This window comes from Oxyura jamaicensis, chromosome Z (assembly GCF_011077185.1).
Source record: "Oxyura jamaicensis isolate SHBP4307 breed ruddy duck chromosome Z, BPBGC_Ojam_1.0, whole genome shotgun sequence".
In the NCBI taxonomy this organism is placed as follows: Eukaryota; Metazoa; Chordata; class Aves; order Anseriformes; family Anatidae; genus Oxyura; species Oxyura jamaicensis.
Window position 1 is genome coordinate 2,703,948 of NC_048926.1, and position 25,143 is coordinate 2,729,090.

Sequence of the window (25,143 nt, forward strand, 5' to 3'; positions counted from 1 at the left end):
ATCATTTAATCACCGTCGGGACACCTGCAGTGCTTAGGCTGGGGTGGGAAGGCAGCACGTCATGGTTTTCTCCTTGTCTTCACTGAAGCCAGGGTGTGCCCTCATTTCTGTCTGACAGCATGGCAATGTTTGCCTGCAGCTCCCTGCCTTGCTTGCAGTTTTTAAGCTTGCTAGAAAAAGGTTCTGTCCCCTTTCCGATGCACTAATGCAGGCAGCTCCTCAGCGCATCTGGTAATGTCAAAGGCTCCTGAGAGTATGAGGGAAATGGGCAGAGTCCCCTGGGAGGGGAGCGTGGGGTCACCCAGGCATGAGGGGAGATCTGAGATGAATTCTTTCCCAGACCTGAGGTTGTTTGCTAAAGCTGAATCACAGGGCAGTGGCTCTGTGATGTTTGATTTGCAGGTATGTCAAGATGAAAAACAAAACAAAACAAAAAAACTGATTGCAGTGGTACTGGGCATTTTAGAGTAATATTTGATGCAAATTTGCTGAAGATGCTGTAATACAGCCTTTAGCAGTGTCTGCTTTCCAGATTAACAGGAAGCAACCTGCAAGGTCATTTGAAAATGGGAGAGAAAGTCCCATTTGGTGAACGACTGTCGACGTTGGCTTCAGCATCAGTTGTTCCTTCTCCTTCCTTTGGCAAATTTATTCCCTTCAGTGGTACTGTGGGAGAGACCCACAGACACTGTAACTGAGCCACTCATCACAGCAGGGGCCTGAGAGTGCAGAGCTGGAGGGCATCTCCTTCTAGTGCAAAGGGTTTTTTATCTGGGAGCTGTTGGAACTTGGGGCAGCAAGGAGGAGGGCCACAGTGGAAGATTACAGCATGAACTAGGTGCCCAATCTTCCATTATTCTCAGAGAATATTTGGTCAGTGGAGCCTGGAGGGTGCTTTACCCCAAAGTAGGTATGGATATTTGAGTAACTGCATGGCTCTGCAGACACCACGGATTGCACTCACTGTCCCTGTTGCCTGCAGTAAGAGCTGAGGCAGCCAGCACGCATGTGGGTCATGATGCAGGCGTCTTAATCTGGAGCTGAACCCCACCCAGGGGGTCAGGGACTGGTGCAGATTTTTTGGGGTTGTCCCCCATGCAATGTGCACCCCAGGAAAAGCATCTCACAGCAGGCTGTGCCCGTGGTCTGTGTTGCTGACTGTCACCACATGCTGCTTCAGGTGGGGTAAATTTGGGTTGCTGGGTGGTCCAGGCTAAAGCAAGCATGCGCGTTTTGGGGGATAGTCCCTTTGGAGTACGTCCGTGCTTGCTCTGTTGAGAGCTAGGGCTGTCCCCAGTGTAGACACCTTGGAGAAGGCAGAGAGACAGGCAGAGGCTCCCCTGCAGAAGCATGTGGTGTGAGGAACAGGCTCACAAGTGAGCTGATGTGGCATGCTGGTGATGCACTCAAGGATGGCAATTAGAAACGTTATGTCATATCCAGGAGGGTGTGTGCGATTCATCTAGAAACCGCCCCGAGAAGCCAACAGGGACTTTGTGGCTGAGAGGAAAGCCACAGGCAAGCCTGTTTGCTGCACAGCTTTTCATCTCTTGTGCGTTTTGGCAAGGAGAGAAGGAAGCCTGAGCTGCTCCCAGCAGTGCCCCGTCCCATTTGGTAAAAGCTACCAGGGCACCACGGCGTCACCCCCAGCTCCCTGCTTGCTGGCTCAGAGGGTGCCTCACGAGTGCGGTCGGTCACAGGCTCTGTTCTTGAGACACCTCTTCAAGGCAGTTGGCTAATGAAACTATAGCTCAGGTGCGGCTTTGTTTACACCAGAAACTCCCATTTATAGCCTCATCCCACAAGGATTCCCCTGAGCCTCGAGCAGTGAATTCAGATGTCGCGCTGCAAGCTGTTGTGTCCCTGAGTTCCCCTTGCCACGGGGAGAAGCCAGCTGCAATGCCGGCCTCTGCCTTTTGAGAGCAGAGACAGCTTTAAGGAGAAGTCAGAGCTGAAGCCTGGCATTGCCCAAGGGAGACGTGGTGCCAGGCCCTGTTCTGGTGCCAGGAGGAGGCCGTGCACCCACCTCCACAGAGCCGGGCCGTCCCTGGTGGTCTCAGGCACGAAGCCAGGGCACTGCAGCTATCTGCAGCCTTCCTTGGGAACTTTGCCCAAAATAAATACAGCGGCACTCACCCGCGTAGGCATGGTGACAGTGACCTGCGTCAAGCTCTTTGCCCCCTTGCTGATCACTTTTGGCTGTTTAGCAGCAAACGAGCCATTAGTCCTCGGCAGTGGTGGTTACTCATCAGCTAATGATCTGAACTGGGGCCGGGGCGAAGGAAGGAGTTCACGGTTAAGTGCACAAGGTCGAAGTGGCTGGATGCTCTCAAAAGCAGGTGGACTCATTAGGCACTGAGAAGTCCTGTTCTTGGGGCCGATCGTAGCCTGGGAGCCTGGCCAGTCCTCACCACCGCGGTCACCGGGCTGGTCTGCACCGCGCTGTGAAGTCACCTGTGCTCCGTGCGCTGTTTACTGCCTAAATATCCGTGTATTTACGGCCTGAGCTGCACGAAAAGGAGGAATACCGGCCATCGTAAAGATCACCAGTTGCAGTTTTTCTCCGCTCCTTGGCTGTGTGCACCCTGCAATTATATTCCCAGTTGTTGAATCGGTGTGAGCGGTCAGAGCCCCGGGGTTCCTCGGTCCTGGCACGCTCATCCAGGTGCCAATTGGATGTGGAAAGCATTGTTAGCGTTTTCCCCTGGGAGAGAATCCCATAAAATCCAACACGAGGCCAGGGTGGACACAACCTCAGCCTAAAAGGAGGGTTCCCATCTGCATGCCCGTGTCACAGGCGGTGGGGACCCTGCTGCAGTAAACCCGTGCTGGTGCCTGTAGGAGGAGAAGACAAACTGCTCCAGTGATTGAGCCGGTCGGGAGCTGCTCGGGGACCTCGGGGACAGGAGCCCAGCTGACCCGTGATAACGAGTGTCTCCTAGCATTTCCGTCAATCTTCTCATGGAAAATTTACCAAGTGGGAACGCGCTGCGTTTGCTTTGCCTTTGTCAAACACGGCCAATGCGGAGATTGCACAAAATGAAGGGCCATTTTCTCACTTCGAGAGACTCCCAGAGGGCTGCACGCCTGTAAGGCCTGGCAGAAAAATCCCATTGTCCTTGCAGCTTTCAGTAGTGGGTGAGAAGCCCTCAGCAGAAACTCAGGTGGCCGTGGTGGTGTCCCGCTTTGTCCTTACCCAGGAGCAGACCTGGGTCACCACGCTGGCTGTCCTACGGGTTTTTCAGACCACGCTATCATGACGGCTGCCTGTGGCAGGAGTCACACTTGCGAGTGCAAACGGATGGCAACAAGCTGCTTTGGTGCTGGGGTTTTGGCTTTTCCTAATGGTGTTTTTCCCCATCTAAGAGGGACGGGGGGCCGAGGCACCAGACACGGACAGCTGATCACCCCAAAGGGACGAAAGCGTAACGCTGAGCTGCCGGTGGGAGCTGGGACGGGTGAAGCAGGCAGCGCTGCGTGGACGGGATCCGTTTCCAGACTCTCCATCTCCCAGCTGTCACGGGAGATGTGTTACAGCGGGTGGGTTGGGTTTGCACCTCTGGCACCGAGCACGAGGGAAGGGAGAAGAGCAGAGACGGAGCTGAGTGGCCACGGGGAGCCGGCAGTAGGAGAGCAGGAGCACGCCCGGCTCAGTGCTCCCGGCAGGAGCTGTCTCCACGGCAGGCCCTTCTTCACCAGAACCTCAAACCTGGATCTGATGAAGGTTTTTGTGTTTTTCTTTCTGTTGTTTCTTAGGAAATGGTCACGGGCGCAAAGGGAGCACCGCCAGAGATTTGAAACGAAAACAAGGGTACCGGTGAGTACGCAGGTGGGCGAGCTGGGCTGGTGGCTCTGCGCGGGGAGATGTTTGCTCTGAGGAAGCAGGACACGAGTTGAGGAGCACGAGGCGGCGGTCCCGATCCTTTCTGACATCTCAGGACCTCTGATCCTGCCCTTCCCTTAGCGGGGACTCCAGCGGGAGATGAGACCTGCGCTGTTTGCGGTGTTGGCGGATCAGCACAAATCAGATTTAGCAAGAACATGGTTCTGTTCCATTATAAATGACGGCAGCGCTAATTGCTGCTGTGTAAAGCTGTACGAGATACGCTCATAAATATGTGTGTGTGTGCTCTGTGCTGCGGTGCTGGAAGAGGCAGGCAGCAGGTTCGTTCGCAGCTGCACAGAAGTGCGATGAGCAACAATATTTGTTAATGCTTGGAGTGCTTTTGGCTTTTGTTGTGCTTGGCCCCGATGCAGACCCAGTCACGGGGCTGGGATCTGGGTGACATTTCAAGGTCCTCTCCAGGCCTATTTTCTGCAGCTGTCGCACAGGAGGTTGTGGCTTGGGCACTCGCCCCGTGGTCTCAAATAGGAAGAAGAAAGGAGTGTCTTTTTTATCATCTGAGCTGGTTCAGACATGTCAGAGCCAGATCCTGGGCTGGTGTTGCTGAACCAAGTTATCTTGCGTTGCACCAGGTGGGACACTGGTCTCTTTACACCAGCCTCCACTGAGTTACCACCTGGTTCGTGCTGGCCGAGCCCTTGGTGGAGCTGAGCCCTGAGTCCCTGTGGTTCCCCATCCTGGAGCAAATCCTTGTGTCCTCCACTGGGCTCAGTGCTGCCCACGTGTTACGGATGCTTGCTGCTGGGTTGTCCTTGTGTGTCTGTGCTGTACCCTGGGTGATGAGGATGTGCAGGAACGTTGGTAGTGGGGCGTGGGTCCTAGGGAGATGCTGACTTTAAGCTCCTTATGGTATAAATATGAGCTTAGAGGAAAAGGTGGCATGGACAGAGATGAGAATGGGCTTTGGGAAGGACTCTTCTTTAGATGTTTAACAATGTAGAGGCCCCTAATGGGGGCATTTTTAGCCCACATTACATCTGACCTAGCTTAGACATCCACATCGGGGGTGGTGAGAGCCCCGCTCCTCCCTGCTCCCCTCCCAGCAGAAGAGCCTGAGAGCGATGCTCTGTTCCCAGGGAGCGCCCCCGGCTCCAAACAGCCTCTAATCAGGGCCCGAAGCAGAGGCCAAACTCCTCGGTTGCTCCCAGACCTCCCACTCTCTCCTTGTTGCCTCTCTGCAATCAGCTAGAAAATACCTCAGCCCGTCTTCCCAGGAGCAGCAACCCGCTCGCCTGTAAACAAGGGAGCCCCGAGGGCCATCGGCCGTGCCTGAACCGTGCCCCCGGGGCTCACACACGGCTGGGGAGCCCATCTGCTCCCCAAATCCAGCTGCATCTCCTCCCCGCACACCCCAGCCCCTCTGCGCGAGGATGGTGATTCAGGGGTAGATGGGGGGCAGCACGGGTCCCAGGCACGGGTGCATGATTGTGGGGGTATTTGGTAATGCTGACCTGGGGTCAGTCCTGATCCTAATCCTGATTTACACCAGCTGGGGCTTGGTCCCCTCTAGCTGCAAGAAGCAGAGCTCTTACAGTCCTGAAGTGATTCAGCTTATTAAACATCCGTTTGCAGTGTGCTTAGCAGTAAATAATTGGCTCCTCAGCATATTTGACTTGGATGGTGTCTGGTAATTCTGCGAGCTATCCATCAGGCTCCACTCTCATCTCTGCACTCCTGCGCAGGCTTCCTTGTGTTGGGAAACTCTGCCTGGGGTTTACAAATAGATTTTGTTTCTCCTGCAGTTCTGTTCTCTTTTCTTCCTCTCTCTCCCTCAAAGGAGCAGTTTTGGTCTCCCTACAATTTGTGCAGATGCTCCAGTTGGCTGCGACAGCATCTTTCTGCTGACTCGGGAGCCATTGGTCCCATCCCCGCCCTGGCTCTGCTTCTGGCAGAGTCCCCGTGAGAAGCAGAACCTCTCATTTCCCAGAAAGGAATAGAATCATTATCTCGGCTGAAATAATTTCCTTTTCCAACCTGCAAACTGATAAACCATCAAATTGTTGGAGTTTCCTTATCGGCTCGTAGAATTTGTAGGAGACAAAATAATGACCTGTCAGCTCGCCTCCAGCGGGCCAGCTCGGTAGCACTGCGCCAGTCACACGCAGGACAAAACCCTGGGCTGTCTTGATGGTATTTTAATAAGGATACTTAAGAGGGCTCCTGAAAAACCTCCTAAGCAGATGGGTAATGTGAGAGCTGAGACTTTCTCATAACCCCTTGTTATTTTTGGTACCTTCAGGCTACTGCAGTATTCGCAGTTGAGGCTGCGGGCTGCTGCAGACTTCGAAGCAGCTGTGTCTCTTGCAGGTTTAAGAGCTGCAAACTGGAGAGCCGTCAGCTGGATGGACTTTCTGCAGGGTGCTTTTTTTTAATTATTCTCCAATTTGCTGCAGGACCGACCCCTCTATTACAAACATCTCCCTGCATAGCCTGAATGCTCCTTGTCCGAGTCATTCCAGAGACTTCTTTTGCTCCTAGGGTATAAGACCTGCAAGGAAAATTCAGGCATACAGGAGTGCACAAGGCTTCAACCCATTTAGGAGCTCTTCCATCCTTACATTGAATTTTACCCCTGGATTTCAATACTGCCCTTTGAAAAATCTTTTCTAGCTCAACCTGTCAAGATTGCTTTTGCATTGATAAAAGCAGATTAATATCCTATAATAGCAGCCTGGTACTTAGGTAGAAACAGGTCAGTGCAATTGTCTAAAGGCCAAAAATCATTTCATTTTGTAGTGGAAAGTATTGGCTTTTGTATGGATGAGTTTCAGTTAGCATCCCTGTCCTGGGTCTTACACGTTATTGGAGAGAGGCAGTCACTAAACCAGTGAGCTTGCAGTGTAAACAGGAAAAAGAAGACCGACTGCAGAACGAGAGCTATTACTTCTGTTTCACACGTGGAGCGGACCGATGCAGGAAGGTGCAAGGTGACCCACCACAGGCCACGCACCTAAACCTGCCGCGGGGGCAGGGAGATGGTTATCTGAGATAGCTGCAGTGCCTTCAAGGCTGCGGATTTTACTTCTGCTCCCCGAAAGCCAAGGGATGTGCCAGCACTCCCTTGAAACTATGAGGCAAAAGCTTGCTGATTTCTGCGACTGTGCCCTAATGTCATTACTTTCCCTCTTTTGCAGATGCACATAATGACATTCATGGTCACACACACAAAATACTTTCATAAGGAAAACGAATCTGGCTGCAACTGGTTCTCGCCTCCTGCTGCGGTTACCTCCAGACCCCGGCTCGCCCAGGGTGAAATGAAAAGGGGAGCTAATGTAGCAGGGTCGTTTCTCACTGCTGAATTGGTCAGCCATCTATGGAGCCAATTTCTGCAGCTTTCAGTGCCATGGCAGACCCCTGGGTAATATTTGCCTGAATAGAGTCATAAGTGTTTAAGCTGCATTGCTAGGAATGGCTGTTTTATCCTATGCATCTGAGATTTCAGCCCATCAGACATGAAGCAGGTCAAGACTCTTATGCCATTGTGTGCATTATAGTGAACAGAACAGAATATGCTTGATAAAAGAGAGGACTTAAAAGAAATGCTTCTTTAGACCTGAAACTTTCAAGTCACACAATGCATCAAAGACCCCTCGTCCAGACTTTGAAAGGGGCGAAAGGCATTACCTAATATTTGGAGGAAATGAATAATAAAGCATCCCAAGTGCCTGGAAACTAATTTAGGAGTGCATATTGCACTGTATCGCCTCTGCTGGATTCGCTCCCCAGAAGAGTTGCTAACAAAAGGTTTAAAAAAAAATTGCATCGGGAGACCAACTTTTCTGCCTTGAAATGCCCCCTTTTTGTACTGTTTCCTGGTAAGAGTTACTTATGAAAAGATGAAATGCAGACCGTGCTGCAAACACCAGGTCTCAAATGAAGCTCGAGAGCCCGGAAGGCTTCCCACCATTCCCCAACACGCCGCCGCCTTTTGTTCCCCGGCGCGGAAAGCAATGCTTGCGATGCGCTGGAGCAGTGTGCTGGCAGGGTGCTGGGGCGTGCATCCGCACGAGGGGCCGAGGCACTACCTGCTTGTGCAGTTCAGAGTTGTCTTAGGGGAAAAAAACCCTGTCTGTGTGGCTTTTGCTTTAGTTCCAGCAAAAATGCCGTTGTCGATTGAGTGGAATCTAGATTGCTGAGAACTGTGCAGCAGGATCTGGGAGCCTGGCGCGGTGCTGAAGGTACCGATGGTATTTCTGCTGCCCTGTGGTGTTCTGAGCCTGAAACACTTCTTGCAGTCACTTGGTTTCTCAGGGAAAGCATTATGCCCAGAAATGACTCAGGCAGGGGTCCCTGCAGCTGGGAAGGCTTCAGAGCTTCAGACCCTTCCTGGGAAGGGTCTTGAGAGCTGCAGAGTTTGGGTAAGGCCAAATTTTGTCTCGTATCAGGAGACGTAGGGCCTGGGCTAAGGGTGGCAGGGGGAAATTTCTCCTGTTGCGACCAGCAGGATTGGGTTGACCTGGGATGTGTCCGGGACATCTCAGCGACAGTGCAGGACAGGGAGCTCGGTGGGTTGCAGCTTTTGCTCCTCGACAAAACCTGCTTCTCCAAAGCAACGGTTTCCCTGAAGAACCGGGGGAATTGACTGTGAAAGGTGTCAAGGAAAGAGAAGCCGAGATCTGGGCAGGGCTCGAGAGGTAATTATCTCACCATCAGCAAAACTGCCTGCAACCCACAGCCGTGGCCGGAGCAGGGAGGGCTGGCGTCCCCGCCGTGCCTGCACCAGCCCCCCCTGCCCTCGCTTGTCACATCACACTTTATTTTTACCATCTGTGGAGACGTAGTTAAATTTTACTACTCTCTTATCTGCTTCTCCCCCAGGCCACAATTAATTGAGGCCAGGAGGCAGGCAGAAGCGCTCAGGCAATATTTACAAGAAGAAGGGATGTTAATGGGCCGCTTGGGCTGAGCTGGCGGAGGGGGGACGGTGCAGGTGGGCAGCGACGTCTCGGGGGGATTAAAGCCTCAGGGAGTTCGGCTTCAAGTGAAAGTGTCCAAGTGAATGAGACCCAGCCTCTCCCCTGCCTCCACCCCATTAAACTCCTGGTGCTGGGGTGGGAGGGTGGCAGGGATTTGGGGTGGGGGAGTTAGAAGCTCATCAAATGCTGCAGGGCTGGGGGAGGGAGAGCGTTTAAGAAAATGGTGTTTGGCCTCTCCAGAGCCCAGCCCAGCGGTCCCGTAACACTGGGTCTGATTATTTAGCATGCCTCCACTGCATCCTTAATGAGCAGAGGATGCTCAGTCGCTGGCTCTAAACGCTGATGCTCTGAGGCACAAAGCCCAGTCGGGAGACGAGGCTCGAGGAGAGGTGCACGGAGGATGACACACCAGCTTCGAGCCTTTCCTCTGTGATTTCCCAACACCACAGCACCAGGAGCTCCTCTGCTGCCTGCAGGTGAGCCGTGCGGGGCACACCCAGCCCCTCTTTGGCACCGTTTGGGAGCAGCAGCCAGATCCGAGGGTCCTGTCCCCTAGATTTGGCAGCAGGGAGGTTCATGCCCTGCCTTAACGCTACTTCAGCTCCCGGGGACTTCTTAGTCTGGTGCCTGGGTTTTACGTTCCACATTCCTTCTCTTCTGATTCTTACTGCTTCACTTTAATTTTTGGAACCGCCCTGGAGGCAGCTCGGTGGGCAGAGGCAGCTCTGGCAGCACTAACCGTCACCTTGTGGCTTGACCTAGATTTCGGAGGGGGCAGAGAGGAGCCGGACTGCGGCTGGCAGCCCTTGGCACGGTGCTGCGAGCGAGTGGCGCGGCTGGGCTCGCTGCTCGACTGGGCACACACAGCCACATCTGTCCTGAACAGCTCGGGGACCCCCCGCACCACCTCTGAAAGCTGCTTTTGGGCAAGGGGTCGCCCTGAAACGTGGGCACCGGGAGAAGGAGCTCAGCTGGGGTCTTCTGATGTGCCTGTGAGGCTGCACGAAGCTGGAGGCTGCTGGGCTCGACCTGGTGGGTCCTCCCAGGCCTGCGCGGCAGCTGGGTGTTGCAGGACGTCTCGTGCAGGGGTTCCTCTGGTTCCTAGGACATCGCTAAGGCAGGTAAGTGAGCAGGGGTTGCTGATAGATGGCTCTGGATTCTTCCTCCCATATCAGGTGATGCTTACTTGTCTTCTGTGCGTGTCAGCAGCGCTGTTGTCCTGTTCCTGGCTTGCTACCCATCGTGGAGAGCACGGAAATCTCCTGTGTCGCTCTGTTACACAAAGGCAGTAAAATAGGGAAAACTCAGAACTTTCTTTTGGAAACTTTCACATCTCAAACACGCTGGGGGGGGTCACCCACCCTCTGCTGAGCTGCAGCTCTAAAGGCCAGACCCCACGGGTCTGCCAGTTGCTCTTGTGTCAGAATGGCTAGAGATAAGATCCTCTGCAAGCGGAAGCAAGGGGAAGGAGGTTTATTTAGGCAGCTTGGCACTTTCCAAGCTGTATGATCTTGGGGTGACTTCTGCTAATGAGACACTCGGACTGGACTTGCTGGCACATCTCTGTGAAGGGACACATGCCCTGGGCATCTCCCGGGGCACGCTCCGTGCCAGCTGATAGCCTGTGTCATTTAGGAGAGGTTTCACTGCTCACCGAGGGACAGATCCAGGCCCCAGCAGAGGCAGGGGAGCTTGTCCACTGGCTGCAGCTGGCTCCATCCTTGAGAAAGAAGATGTGACACAACCTCCGTGTCAGAGTTTATTCCTGGTGACAAGTGCACCTTCCCCAGTGACCTCTCACGCTGCCGAGCGCGGTGAATGGGATGCTGTCTCCCTCCTGGGCAGGCCAATAGCAGGGCTGTCAGAGCCAGGGAGCTTGCATGCCATTAGGAGAAATCCTCCCTGTGCCACCCAAGGGAGCTTGGAGCTGGTTCAAAAGGTTTCCAAACCCTGTCATCACCCCTTTGGGGCTGCTGCTGTGAAGGGAGGTCCTGCCAAGGAGGTCGTGGGCTGAAGCAGGCTGAACGTGAAGTGGTTGTGCTTTGAAATGTTCGTCTAGGTTTGTCAGCCCTGTTAGGAATCAATCCACTTAAGGGCTACCTCCTGTGCACGGAGCTTTGTGACCGGCCAGCTGAGGATGGGTGTCCTTGCAGGCGAGGTGGGCACCCAGCCAGGCCCAGAGCTTTCCAGCCCTCATCCAGCAAGGCAGCATTCAGTTCGTCTGCCACATGTGGGAGGCTGCAGGGAAAGGAAGAACAAGGACATCCACCTCTACACCTCTTGCCACGGTGTGTGCTGAGATCCCTCTGATGGCAGCAGAACAGTGGGGATCCATCCATCCATCCATCAACCATCCACCCATCCGTCATCCATCCGTCCACCCACCCACCCACCCGTCTGTCTGTTTATCTGTCTGTCTGCTCAGAAGGTTTCCAGACCATGGGCACGAGGCATCCTTCCACATGCGTGGATGTCTCTCTCTCCCCTGTTCTCAACAGATCTGACATTTGCTCGTGTCAATGCCAGCGACTCTATTGACTTGCACAGTGCAGGGTGCTGTGCTTGTCTTCCGTCAGCAGTTCATTTAAAACACAGCCAGCTCCTGAGTTCTGTTGCTCCAGCCTTCTTCATCAAAACACTGTATGAAAAAAAAAAACGAAAAAACAACAACAACAAAAAATCCCATTCTATTCTGGTGAAGCAGAGCTATGACAACAGCCTCCCTTTGGTTTTGCTGCTCACGGATATTGTTGCTCACACCTGAAATCTTTTGCTGAAGATTTGGCCTCATTTCTTCCACTTTGCTGAAAGTGTTGGTTCACCCAGGTGGCTGGAAGGCCAATTTAGAGTGGCTTCATCCTTTGTGGTTCTCGGAGAGGCGATCGCTGCAGAAGAAGTAGGGTCAGTGGGCTGGGGGCTGCAGCCTTCTTTGCCTACCCCATCCGCTGGTGCGAGCTGAGTAGTTCTCTGCTAACAAAATTATTTATTTTGACCTGTCATTAAAGATATTCGTGCAGCAGGGTGAAAGGTGGCAATGAGCTATGCTTTGTGAGCTTTACAAGCCCATTTTGTGTTTGTCTCAGTGGTGCCGGAGCAGTAAAGAGCTCCGTGCTAGTGCCTGTTATGATAAGTGAGTTTTGGAAGAGGGTTTCTGTCTGATAGTCCATCTACAACTGTGGGGAAATGCCATTCCAAAGGCTGTTAAAACACAATTGCTCGCTGATTTACACAGTCAAGGAGTGCCTCTTTAGTATGAGATGTATGCCGAATAAAAGCAGTTCAAGTGGTGCTTTTAATAAATAGATAATGGAATGGCATTTTATCTTCTGCTTTAATCCATTATGTTAGTGTAAGGCAGCGTATCCCTCTGATAGATTTGGCGATAGCAGAACCCGAAAGTCGAACCGCTGTCTTCGTGTCTCTCGGAGGCAAATTGCGCGCCGCCGGAAGGCACCGGCTGCACGGGGGCTTCTTGCCCGTGGTGACCACAAAGGGTGGGGACGGGCGAGCTGATGCGGGGACATTTCAGCCCTGCCACCTTGCTAGGTGTTGTGTCTCCATGCGCTGGGGTCCCCTGAGCCCTCAGCTCACCATGGCTTTGATGGGAAGGGAGTGGAGGAGCCAGAAGCTCCTCTCCAAGGAGCAGCCAGGAGGCTCCGGATGGCCACAGAGCCCAGCGAGCAGCTGGCTGCCCGCTTAGGAAAGAATCAGGACGGCCTGGGGAGGCAGGAAAAAGGTCATTTATCTTGACGATGCTCATCCTTGCTCATTCATTGTTTCCGCCAAGAAGCCGGCACTCAGCAGCTCCATGAATGGACCTAGTGTTCGTGCCTCCAAGAACAACTCGGTCCGGGGAAAAATAAGAGCTGCCGTCGTCTCCTGTCTGGTCTGCTGTGCTGTTTTTCCCCCCGTTTTCACCCACTCGCGCCCATCCTGCCCTTGTGGTGGCCTCGTGGAGCAGCGGGGCTGGAAGGTGACCTGGCTGCCAGGAGGGGACCGCGAGGTGGCCCAGGCTGGCCACCAAGCCCTCCTCCAGCCATGGCCACGCAGCCAAGGGCAAACGGGCTCGTGGCAGCCCCGTCCCATCCCCCCCTGCCCACCTGCATGGCGGAGCAGCCTGTGATGTGTTTTAGCTCCTCTCCTAATGCAGTTTAGCAGCTGGGAATGAGGAGAGCTGGCACCACGTCAACAGCGAGCTCTCCAAGGACCATCTGTGAGCGAAGGGCAATGAGAACAATTACCAGCCAGAGGAAAAAATCACCAAGAGAGAGGCTGGAAAAAGCTGGGAGGGAGGAGGCGTTTAGCCAAGTCGAGGCAGCAAAAAGGGGACAGTAACATCTCTAACCTAATGAGCGGCCAGAGAAAGCACGTCGGATGCTTCTCATCTCCCCGTCTCGTAACGCAGCCTGCCGAAGGAGGCGGCCATGCCCATGAGAAAACGCTCCCACAACTGGTTGCTTCTGCGAAACTCGCTGCCGCAGGGTGCCTCCGGAGCCAGGAACTCAAACAGGGCTCAGATACCGCATGGGAATGGCAAAGAAAGCAAGAGCTATGCATTAGCAGGCAGACCTGAGATTTGGAAGGGGATTAAACCTCCCCGTTCAGGGTTTATAACAATCCGGAGCTGGGTGGGGGTTGAGGGCACCTTCCTAGAGGCCCGGCAGGGGTTTGTTGCGTCAGCCCGCGGTGTTTAAGGCACTCGGTGGACCCTGGATCTGGCCTAACGCTGTGATGCCAGGTTGCTTGGGCTCTTCACATCGCTGCTGGCCTTGTCCACGCCGCTTCGCTCCAGGGAGCTCTGCCAGCGGGGAGAGTGGCTTTGAAGCTCTTCCCAGGGCAGGGAAGAAACCAAGAAAAGAGCAGATATTTCCTACAGTGCGAGAGTAATCTGGCTGGACCACTTGGTGCTCCCACAAAGGCTGGTGAGATGGCACGGCACGGAGGAAGGCTGTAAAATGGGGAAGAGGACGAATCAAAGCAGAAGGTGATTAAAACCCAGGCGAGGCAGAAAGCAAGGATGGGCTCGAGGCAGGGAGAATGTCTGGAAGGGCTCCATGGGGGGGGGGCAAGCAGAGGGAGGTAGGAAATGAAAGCAGGGCTGTGTTGAAGGTCAAGTGTAACTGCAGGGCTTTGGGAGCGGGGAGTAACGCTAACCGAGCTGCTGCTCCAGGGAGGGAGGGTGGGAGGCTGATTTGTTAAGTGCGTAGAAAGAAGTTGGTGTTTAAAGCTGTGACATTTGTTTCCCCAGTCTGGGGGAGAGCTCTGCATCTGAGCCTGCTCAGGCTGCTGTTAACGAGGTCTGCATTTTTTTGAGCCTCAGTGACAACTCAGAAACTCCCTGTTGCTGGGATGCCTCCCGCTGACATGAGAGGTGGGCTTAAGATGGAGACGCTGGAGCAGGTGCTGCTTTCCTGACCGGCCTCTTGGTCTTTTTGTGCCTCTCTGCACTCCTGGAGAGGCAGGGGGTGCCCACAGGGGTTAGACAGCCAGGCAGAGACGGACCCTTTGGGTCGAGCGTCTCCCACTCGTTAACGTCACGCACCCAGGCCTGCTTTCAGCTGCAGCCCCCAGCACCCACCGCCCTCCTGGGGCTCTGCCCAGGCTGCTCTTTCAGGGGTCCGGGAGTCCTCCCCCGCCGGCATTCACAGCTGCAGAGGTCACAGAGTGAAGTCCTCCCCGTTAATGAGCCTCGTTAGGCTAATGCGGGGGAGCGGACTTGCGGGGGCAACCAGCGCGCTGCCTTCCACGACCTGCAGCTGAACCAGGCGGCTTTGTCTCCGCCTGAAAAATGCCCACACCTCTCCCCATCCCTCCTCCAGATCCTTGGAGCCTTTTTGGCTCCTTCCTGCAGCTGGGACAAGCAGCTCCAGCAGCCGTGGCGTGGTGCTGAGCCACCAGGCTGGCCACCACCATGCTGTGCCCGCTCCGGGGCACGGAGCATTGCCCCGGAGGGAAGATGCTGCTGCAGGTTTTGGCTCCCGCTCCTCGTCTGAGCTTCCTGGCGGGTTTTCTCCGCGCCCACAAACTTCCTTTTTCTCTTTCCATTTGCAGCATCTTGACCTAAAGACCTGTGGCAGCAGGAGGAAATCAGATGGAGATCATGGCACTCCCCTGCTCCTGTAAAGCTCCTGATTGCCTTTTTGTTTCTTTGCTGACTTTGTCTGCTCCCGTTATCTCATGATGGGGGAGTTTTTAAATAAGTAGGCTTGGAACAGCAAGGCCAGGGAGATAAGCACCATCTCCTGCGTGCAGATTCATTACCTGCTCCCATCCGAGCCGGCAGAGAAGCGAGCCTGCTTTTCTTTACCTTTTTGTTGATAAAAATGCAACACTGGGATTTTTTAAAAATCAAATTAAAGCACAGAAGGGCTTGAGAAAATGTGGGGGCTACAAACCAGTGCTGGAGTAAAACAGACTCATTAAAATACAAATTATTTAAGAGAACAAACTGGAATGCCATTATGTGAAGTGTCACTGACTCATTTTCGTTTCACTGAGTCCAGGCTAGACTTCGGCTGCACATGATAAATGAGTCCTTTCTCCTCCTCCTCCTTCCCTTTTTCTGTCTTTCTTTTTTTTTTTTTTTTGTTTAATATGAGGGAAAAATACGCAATTACAGCTTCGGTGCTATTCAACCTGTTGAAAAATCATGTCCTGCTGGAGGAATCAGCGTGAAACCTTTAGGGAGCCCTTTGGGGACACCACCGCTCCGCGCAGCCGCAGCTCCCGGGCTCTGTGGCATCACCACCCAAGGGCAGCGGGGATGCACAGCAACCCCCGTCCCTGCATTTCAATGGGAAACCTCCAGTTCGGAGCTGGGCACGTCGGTGCTCTGCCAAAGCTCCCGTGAGCATTTCCAAATCCACGCCGACAAGCCGAGTGCTTACGCAGCAGCACCTGACCGCGGCACGAACCGGCGCACCCGATGCTCCAGCCCCGGCTGGTTTCGCCTGAGTAAGGACTTTAAGACAAGAAGCCTTTGTCCGCTGTGGTTATTTTTTTCCCCCTCCTCTTCTAAATAATTTGCTCTGGCTGCGCCGTCTGGAGCTGGGGGGATGTTCTGCCTCGTCAAGCGTTAATTGCAGCCGAGGAGAGCTGCTCGCTGTAGCCTGGCTGGGAGCGGAGGCTGAGGCTTTCTCTCCATGGAAATGTGTAGGAGAGGCTAAGGAAAACATGCTGGGCACTGGGGCGGAGGGCGAGGACAAGACAGGGTCGAGGCAATATCTTTTTCAGGGGGGCGGCTGTGCTGCATGCCTCATCCTGTCTTTGCCAGAAAAAAAAAAAGGGACACTCTTGGGCAACCCTTTGGGCTTGCCAAAACCCATCTCCAGCACACGGAGTGCAGTAAAAGATGCCTCAGTGAAAGTGCCAGGGAGAACAGCTTCTCGGTAAAAGCTGGGAATAATGAATTTTCTGTCTTAGTGCAGAGCGATGGGAGCTAAGCGTTCAAGGGCAGCCACAGGGATTTGGGTGCTGCAGGTTTGGGTGCATCCTTCCTGATAGAACCAGGCAAAACAGAAGAGGCAACAAAAAGCGTGGCTCTTTGAGGGCGTGCTTGTCTTTTTTCTGGGTGATCACCACCAAATCTTTGGCTGGGCAGCCAGATAAGATAGCTGCTTAGGGAGCTTCCCTGAAGAAGGCTTCGCCATCAGCACGGCTCACCAAAACTGTGTGTGATGGGATTCAGGGATTTTAAGCCAAAGTGGCCTTTTGTGTCCAAGTCTGAAATATTTTGTAATGTCTAGCATTAGGTAAGACTTTGATTTAATGCCGTGTCTCTTGAATTCACCTTCAGCAATAACAATGTATTCTAACCCTCAGCTCGGGTGTTGATGGATGGGGACTGCTTGGGTTAAACATCTGGGGCTGGAGTTGTTGACCCCTTTCTGTCCCTGAAGCAAGAAGAGTCGAAGGAGCCCTTGAGAAACGTAAGCAGCGAGTTCTCCATCTCCGCTTTGTGGCGAAGTCGATGTAAATGCGAGGCCAGGGACTGTGGTGCCGTTATCCAGGGGTCATCTCCAGAGCACCGGGAAGTTGTGGAGAGCCCTGGGTGAGCTCTGAAGGTGTAGGACACACGCAGTGGTAAACAGCCATCTGCAGAGCCAGGCAGATGGAAAAAATACGTTGGAGTCTAAATTCTTCCTTGAATGGATTTTAGGAGGAAAAAGGACAGGAGGGGGAAAAAATCTTGCATTTCTGTTACACTTTTTCCCAGGGACTGGGGAATGGAGATGTTTTGATATAGCAACCTGTCCCCTCGTCTGCCACGTGGCTGAGCAGCCCAGTTCTTTCCAAGGCTGCTGCAGAAACAGCAGGACGAGGGGCAGATACCAAAGTGCCCTTCCAGACCCAAAGGAAGGTAGGGCAGGAGGACTGGCTCCTACGACCCAGCTCTGAGTCTCCGAGGGCTCTCTTTTGCCCCATGGTGCCCTCAAGGAAAGGGATGTGGGCTGGAGTGCTGGCTGCCTTCCCCAGCCTTCCTCTTCGGTGCCACATCACCCACCCGCTGCTTGGCTGCCTCTGCTGTTGGCTGCCTAACAGGGCTGAGCAGCTTCTGTGATTTATTTATTTTTTTAAGGTGGGAGAGTAAAGAAAAATAAGGTTGAAGGCATGGTAGCACACTGCTGGCTTCAGGGGGAGCAGGGCGGTGCCCGAGAAAAAGGAATACCTGCTCAGGGAGCAAAGAAGTGGTGATACTAATAGGATGCTGGGGATGGTGTAACTGGGATGCAGAGAAGCTGCTTCATGTAGGATTATTTAAGCATTTCCATTTCCTCTGGCTCACAGGTTTCTAGAGACCTTTTGGTTGCAAGGTTTTTGGCTTTGGAGCTGTGGACAAGCACTGGATTTCAGTCTGAGTGCTGCCCACGGGGATGCTCACTGGCATCCGTGTGCTTGCCTCCTAGGTGTCACTGAGGCGTTTGCCCACATAGCAAAAGTGCTGTGTTTTCCCCAGGGCAGCTGGGGCTCAGGGATATGAGGCCAAATGAAGTACCCATGTACCAAAATGCTGGACTGAGCTTTAGTTGATTTCCCGAGGGTCACAAATGTCAGCATCAGAATTCAGCCCCACTTGGAATGGGTTGGAACCCCTGAAATGGCTGGGTGGGAACATGCACACTTGCTTGTGCCTTGCTCACAGACACCTGTGATTTATGTCCCCTTCCAGGCAAACAGCTCTGTCCTTTCCATTTCTCTTTGAACACAATTTTTAAGCCTCCATGGTCAGTCCCTTGGCACATCACTGGACACCTCCAGCCTGCGGTGCCCATTCTGAATGGCAGCACACATACACTGGGACTGCGGGACCAGAGAAAAAGGTCACATCTTCTCCTTCCACCTTCACACGCCTCCAGGGCTTTCACCTGGGCGCCCTTGCAGCAAGCCCAAAGAAGTAAAAGCTCCTCCTTGCTCACATTTGTGCACCCAAGGCTCGCCGAGTGCAGCAGTGGTGACCCCAGCCAGCTGCTTGCCTGCTCCGCTCAGATGGCTGCTTGGCCTCTGCTGTTTGTGTAGCACGTAGCTGATTTATCAGCAGCGGCATTATATTTGCTTCCAGATAAGAAAACGCTGAATATTGGGGCTGGTATTGAGCCTTCTGAAATCCCCCTGGAAACAGCCTGACTCCCCCATGACAGCTATTTGCAGAGATCAGATCCGAAGCCCTTGCACATGTGCTTTATTGTTGTAATACAGTGCTCAGTTTTTAATCAGGATGCCATGCCGCAGTAAATCAAATGCCTTACAAAAGCCTATGTATATTATCTCTAGGCAATTATCTTTATTAACTGAACTTGTAATCTGCTCGGAGAACAAAATCAGCTTTGTTTGACATGATGTGTTTTCCGCAGGTCCTCTCTGGCTGGCATTAGCTGTGTTCCTGTCCTTTAATTCCTCTCTGGTTGCCTCTCAGGAGCGTCCCCATTATTTTACCCATGACTGATGCCATTCAAGCCAACCCGCTCCTCAGGCCATCCCACTCGCCCATCTTGCAGATCCGCATGGCATTCTGCATTCTTCCTAGATCTTCCCCTGATTTCCAAGATTTATTAAAAATTAACATCAGCAGGGCACAGAACTTCTCAACCAGCTGTTGGAGGGCTCTTGGGAGCAAGCTATCCAGGCCTGCTGATTTAAAATTGTTTATCGCTAGTAGATGCTGTTTAACAACCTCCTTGGTTACTAATGGACTGGAAAGTACTTCATCCTCCTCATGTGATACAAGCATATCATCCTGCTTCTTTCCAAATGCGGAGCAGAAATATTGATTGAACACTTCTGCCTTTTCTGCATCATTACTTTTCTCCCCATCTGAGCCTGCACTACTGATTTATACAAAGGCATTATAATATTGCCAGGATTATTTGCCGTCCCTTTCCCCATGCATCCAAACATCTTGTTAGCTTTGGGGCTGCAGCTGTGCGTGGAGCAGAGGTCTCCCTTGTGCTGTCTCCGCTGCTGTCAGGTCCCTCCTCGGTGTGACACAGTCAGTTTAGGACCCTGTAAGGTGCCCGAGGAGCAGAAATTCACCCCACCCCGTCATACATCGCTTTGCATTTATTAAGGAGTTTGCCATTTGCTGTGCCGTTGCCCATTTGTTTGTCTTGCTGTGCAGTCTGGCTCCCTCGCAGAGCTCCGAACCATCAGTTCCCCCTGGCCTTCGGGAAAGGATGAGATTTGCCCCCAGTTTTTCTTGTCTTTACATTCTACGTCGTAACATCTCTTTCACCACTCCTCTCTGTGCCAACATACCAGTTTTAGGTTAGTGTTTTGTGGATGTGCAACCCAGCATCTCCGTTTGTGCCTGCTTGCTCTCTCCCTAACCTGTTTCCTTCCCCCATCTTAACCTCCTCCTCTTCTTCTCCTCCCTTTCCCCTGGCTCCCCCCTGGCTCAGGGCTTCTGAAATAATAAACTGGGGGGCCTCCGGGCAGGGAGGGCCAGCCCGTTTGTGCTGGGGCAGCGTTATTGCAGAGGCTCCTCCTGCAGGTAGCAGAGCCCTGGAACGAGCACGCAAGTGCCTTCATCCCTGTCTGCCTCCTCATCCTCATCCTCTCACCCCTGGACAACTGGAGATTGCCTGTCCTTGTTAGCAGCTCGGCTGCTGCGGTATTGAACTCCCATGGGACTTCTGCCCTTTTAAATATCAATTTATTCCAGCGCCGCTTCTTCTGTCAGCTCAGTCTCATCAGGGCACCAAGGCAGAATGGCTCTAGCTGAGGGCCTCCCTCACCGTCCTGATGGTGAGAGCCAGGCAAGGAAATCACGGTTTTCCTCAGCGATGCTCTTATCCCCTTAATTGCTGCTGATTCAGCAAGGTGGGAGGCAGCGAGGGACTCTCACCTGCAATTACTATCGCTGCGCGCTCTGCACACGCTCGGGGGCAGCAGCCGAGGATGCCCGGGAGGTGACAGCCCAGGCACAGCACAGGCACACAGCTTTGGGTTTGTTAATGGGTTTGGCTGAGAATTTCCTCCAGCGCTGCTCGTAGCGCTCCCCTTAGCTGCAACACCACACGAGGCTGGTAACTGGAGAGGTCGTCGTACAGATACCCTTTCTCCTGTGAGTCCAGTCTCGTCCTTTTGAAAAGGCAATGCAGTGACAAGTGGTGGCCAGAGCTAGGGGCTAGGGTCAGGGGTTGTGTTGGGTTTCTTGGCCTCGGGTCTGCAGAATTTTGCTTATTTTTTTCTTGTTTAAATGTAGAAAAATGGAGCCTGGCAGTGAAGTCTGGGGGTACTGAGGTGTGGCGTGGGTGGCAGCAATGGGCTGCTCCCAGAGGTGATTCAGCTTTTTGGCTCTGTATGTGCCAATTCTGGCTTGTTTTCCTGCAGCCTCTGCCTCCCTCAAAAAGGTTAAATATGGCGAAAAATGAACAAAAGGATGCCAAAGCAGGCACTGTGCAGTTGTGTTCTGCTTTTCAGCTGCAAATGCCCCAGGCATCGATGCTGAGCATCGCAAGCAACCCAAGAGAAAGCTGAAAGTAACCCTTTGTGTTTATTATATACATACATATAAATAACATACGTGCATATATATTAATAATATACATCTGTACCTAAATAGTGCACCTCCAGAGCAGTGGCTTGCAGGGTGCATCTGCACACTATCCCCATATTTCCATCCCCACAGGGAGGGGTGCTGGGACTCACAGCAGTTCCCAAACACTGGGAGGTGTTACAGTGGAGTGCCGTTGGAGGAGTTGTGCAAACAGAGAGACTCTGAAACGTCTTCATTTGTTTTGTCTAAGGTCGGGGGCTGACTTCTAGCATTCAAGTCCTCGCTTTGGGTAGAGATATCTCAGCACCGAGCTTTATTCTGGCAGTAAAAGGGAAAAAAGGGGTCAAATGGTCGGATGCTGAAGCTAGGCACGTTCAGGGAAAAAAAAAAAGAAAAAAAAAAGAAAAAAAAAAAAAGATGAAAACTTTTTAGACTAATAAATTGCTTGAAACAGTTCAAAGGATCAGGGCAAGCCCCTTACAACCAAGACTGCCTCTGCTTCTCTGTGCTGGGAGCAAGGGCCTCAGTGCAGAAGCTGCTGGAAGAAGCAGTTTGTTTTGTACAAAGCTGGAGGGCATAAAAGTCCCTTGGGCTTGAAAATATTGGTATAAAATGAAATTGTTCTGGAGCCTAGATTTCCTATGAATTGCAGTCTGAAGTCTTTGCGCAGCATTAGGAGGCGTGTTGAAATCCTGAATAACAGCGGCTGAGTATTAAGAGGAATGGGCAAAGGAGGGAAATATTCTGCAAAGTTTGGAGAAGCGAGGAGCGGGGCATTTGGGGAGCTGTGAAGGAGGAGGCAGCACCGACGGCGGATTGATCAGCTCTGCTCAGCGCCGTGTGCAGCGCAGGTCCTCCTTCCCCAGCACGTGTGAGAGGAGAGGAAATAAAAGCCTGGCTTTTTCTAAGGAAAAGAATGACCTGTGATGTCAATTTTCTGCGGAAAGAGCGGATGAATTCAGTGTTTGCCTTTCTCACTCCATCCTGCTTCAGCACTTGGCTGTGCGGCCGGGCCAGCCAGCGAGCAGATAATGAATCTGCCGAAATGTGGTTATTGATATCGCTGAGATCATTATACCGAAGGGTCTTGTGAGCTTTCCCATATAAAAGGGCATTTTTCAGAAGGTTGCGGTCATGACATAAACAGTTTCATTTCATATGAAATCTCGGCTGGCGAAGTCCTCAGCCCGGGAGCACTTTTTAAATACATTATCGGGAAGGTAAATCAGGTCAGCTGCATTTTTTTTTCAGCCAGGAGAAGCAAAATGGCTCATTTGCCTCTCACTATTAATGCAATATTCTGCGAGGACCTATGGCCTGATCTGCAGCTTTTGAAAGCAGATGAGATTGTTTCCACCTACATCAGGGAGCTTCTGCTAAGTTGCTCATTCCAGGGTAAGGATAACTTTTGGGACTGTGGAAATGAAAGCAGAGGGTGAGCAGCCCACGAGAGCCGAGCTGTGATGAGAGCCCTGAGGCTGGCAATTTGCTCGGTCCCACAGGTGGGATGATGTGGACAGACCCAGCAAGGCATCATGCCTGATTTCGTGTGAGAGCAAAGCAAAAATAACTGCTAGAGAAATTGCGACGCAGGGAACACATTTACAAAGCGGCATGTAGCAATTTCACCGGGGTGGTGAATTGTGCAAGGCAGTTTGAAGTGATTGCAGTGGAAGTCGGCTGAAATCTGGAGCCATCACTAGGATTTAGATATCTGCCTCCTCCTCTGTTTTGTCCCCTGGCAGATTATATTTGTGTCTCTTAGTTTTTTATCACCAATCTCACGTTTGCTCTGAGATGCTGGGAAGGTTTCTTTGGCATTGGGGATGGTGATATTTGTAAAGGACATCTCTGTCTTTTGTCCAAGAAACCCCTTGGACGTCTTTGGAGGGCTTCATCTCACCCAGGTTCATCAGGGGGTGCCTGGTCTGGGGGGTGTCAGTGGAGGGACGGGTACCCCCAGTAAAACTGTGCTGCTGCGTCAGGCTCTGTAAGGTGGCTCCACATTCTGTCTTTTACTATTAATGTGTGCAAAGTGAGAGTATTCTGAACAATACTGAAATAACGTCCACTTGTGCTTAGGATTCATCCTGTGGCCATTTATTTTTAGCAACCCTTGCCCAGCCCTGCACAAACACGAGCTGAAGTGGACCTGAAAATCCTTCCTGACAAAGAGGAAGGGAGGACTGCAGCATTAAAAACAAATAAAGTGACCTGGCTCCTGCCTTCAGGCATGTATCATCTAACCAAGTAATCCAGCAGTGCACCAGGCACTGAGATAGGCATGTGCTCAGGGAGGTAGGTGTGCGTGCGCTTTATCTGCGGTGTTTTCCACGGGGAGCAGGAGCTGGTACCGTTCCCTCCTCACCCAGGGCTCACACACCCTGTGGTGTCCTGGTGAGAGTGACCCGGCCCTGAACGTCAGCACCGAGAGCAACCAGCGTCTTGGTCGTGCTGGTGATGCCTTTATTTCGGGAGAAGGAGAACCAGCTGGTGCATGGAGTGCCCTTGGCCCTGCGGAGCAGGGCTGAAGGACGGGGGCCCACCAGGCCTCCCGTGTCCAGGCCCCTTGCTCTGGGAGCTGGCCTTTCTGCCCCGCTGTGCCAGGGATCACCCTCACCCCCACTGTCCTGACATCCAATGCCTCGGGGATGGTGCTGGGCCCTGTGGCAGCTCTGAGAGCTCCACTGAAGCCATCCGATGGAGGGAGATCCCATCGTGTGGCCTCATGTACAGCGTGTGTGCGCGCATGTGCATGCAGTGTCGTCCTGGCTGCATCCAGCCCCATTCCCTCCATAGAAACCAAAACCATATTCATTTCTCCAGGACACCCTTGGGCAGCCCAGATGGACCTGTGACCCTCTCTGACACCGGAGCCTCACTGAGCTCCACCACGAAGCCCGTGAGGTCCCATAGGAGTGGTCTCATTATGGCCATGATGATTCCAAATGAGACACTGCAAAATCGTGGGACTCCAGCGAGGTGGTTTCAGCAACACACTTGGCCAGCACCAGTTTTCTCTGATCTGCCACCGAGCTTTGAGTTACTTGGCTGGGACTGTTCTGGGTGCAGCCATCGGCTGGTTTGGTTCAGGCTCCGTTTAAGCGGGGCTGTCCGATCCGCGGCGTGCACCAAGGTGAGAGCCAGCCCCTCGCTGAAAGCAGCTCCTTGTCCTCAGCACATGGGGCTGTTAGCAAGGAAACCCTTTTTATGGTTCATCTGCTCCTCAGTGTCCGCGCTTGTGTTTTAAAGATGAAAAACCGGCAGCGATGAGTGCACTTCCCTAAAGCAGACGGGTCGCTTCCCCATCCATCGCCCTTCCTCCTGCCCCAGCTGAGCTGGTGGCAGCTCGGTGTTGAGATGCGAGGCTGTGGGCTCTTCCCTCCACTTCCTTTATCACCTATAAAATAAGGCCAACATTTGGAAGCACTTAGGCACAGCTTAACTTTATTACCTGGGTAGCAGTAGTGAAGCTAGTGGGGATATGCACCACAGCAAACGGAAACCTGTGCATGTGTGGGACAGACGCCTTGGAGAAAACCTCGCTGGGCTTGTCAAAGTTTCCGGTTTGCAAGCAGTTTCTGTGGGATTTGGGGGGATTTTGTGTTGCTGGGTTTTATTTCCTACCAAAATTCACCAGTAGTGTTGGTTTTTTTTAGTTACATTTTTGACGACAAAATAAGGATTTTTAAAGAAAAAAATATTTTCCTTTAAAAAAATACGACTGTTGCAGTGTATTACAAGAAATACACTGGAAAATATCTCCTGGCTCTCAGAAAGTTGGATTCCCTGAAACTGATTATTGGGCTCCGGCTAGCAAAAGTTTAAAACTGGCCTGAAAACCTCAGTTTCAAAAGGAAGCTGCAAAATTTCACAGACCGTTTGTGCAAATATATTCTTTTAAAAAAAGCTGGAGAGCACAAAACTGTGTCAAACTTAATTTTGCCCATGAAACACTTTACATTTGATGACCTCTTCTTTTTCTAATTGGGCAGCCACCCTTTAAGCACTCTTTCTCCAGGACATTTTTTTGTCCAATATACGCACAATTAGAGCTTTCCCCGGGGAATCCAGGGCCAAACATGGGATTTGCAGCCTCTTCTAGGATTTCTTTTGCTGAGTGCTTTCTGTTACGCTTGCAATCTGCCCAGCTGAGGTGGGGTCTGCGAGAGCCCTTCCTTCTCTCCTTCCCTCTGCTATTCTTATTTCACACCCTGTTAGAAGCAGCATATTCTCTCTTCCCTTACAGACTAGGAGACCCGCTCATCCCTCCATCAGTGGTGATCAAAAACCAGGAACCAATTTCACATGGAAAATGGCAAATC

The 25,143-nt window shown here is 52.5% G+C and overlaps 1 protein-coding gene across 2 annotated transcripts in view; it reads left to right on the plus strand.

Moving 5' to 3' along the window:
* The window catches only part of ZBTB7C (zinc finger and BTB domain containing 7C), a 92,854-nt gene that overhangs the window by 24,591 nt on the left and 43,120 nt on the right, over positions 1-25,143 (plus strand). The window contains exon 3 of one of the 2 annotated variants that reach the window (XM_035310426.1): positions 3,757-3,817. The exons of the other annotated variant lie outside the window; for it this stretch is intronic. The gene's annotated coding sequence lies outside the window, so the exon portion shown is untranslated. The remainder of the gene's footprint in view (positions 1-3,756; positions 3,818-25,143) is intronic. 2 annotated transcript variants of the gene reach the window in all.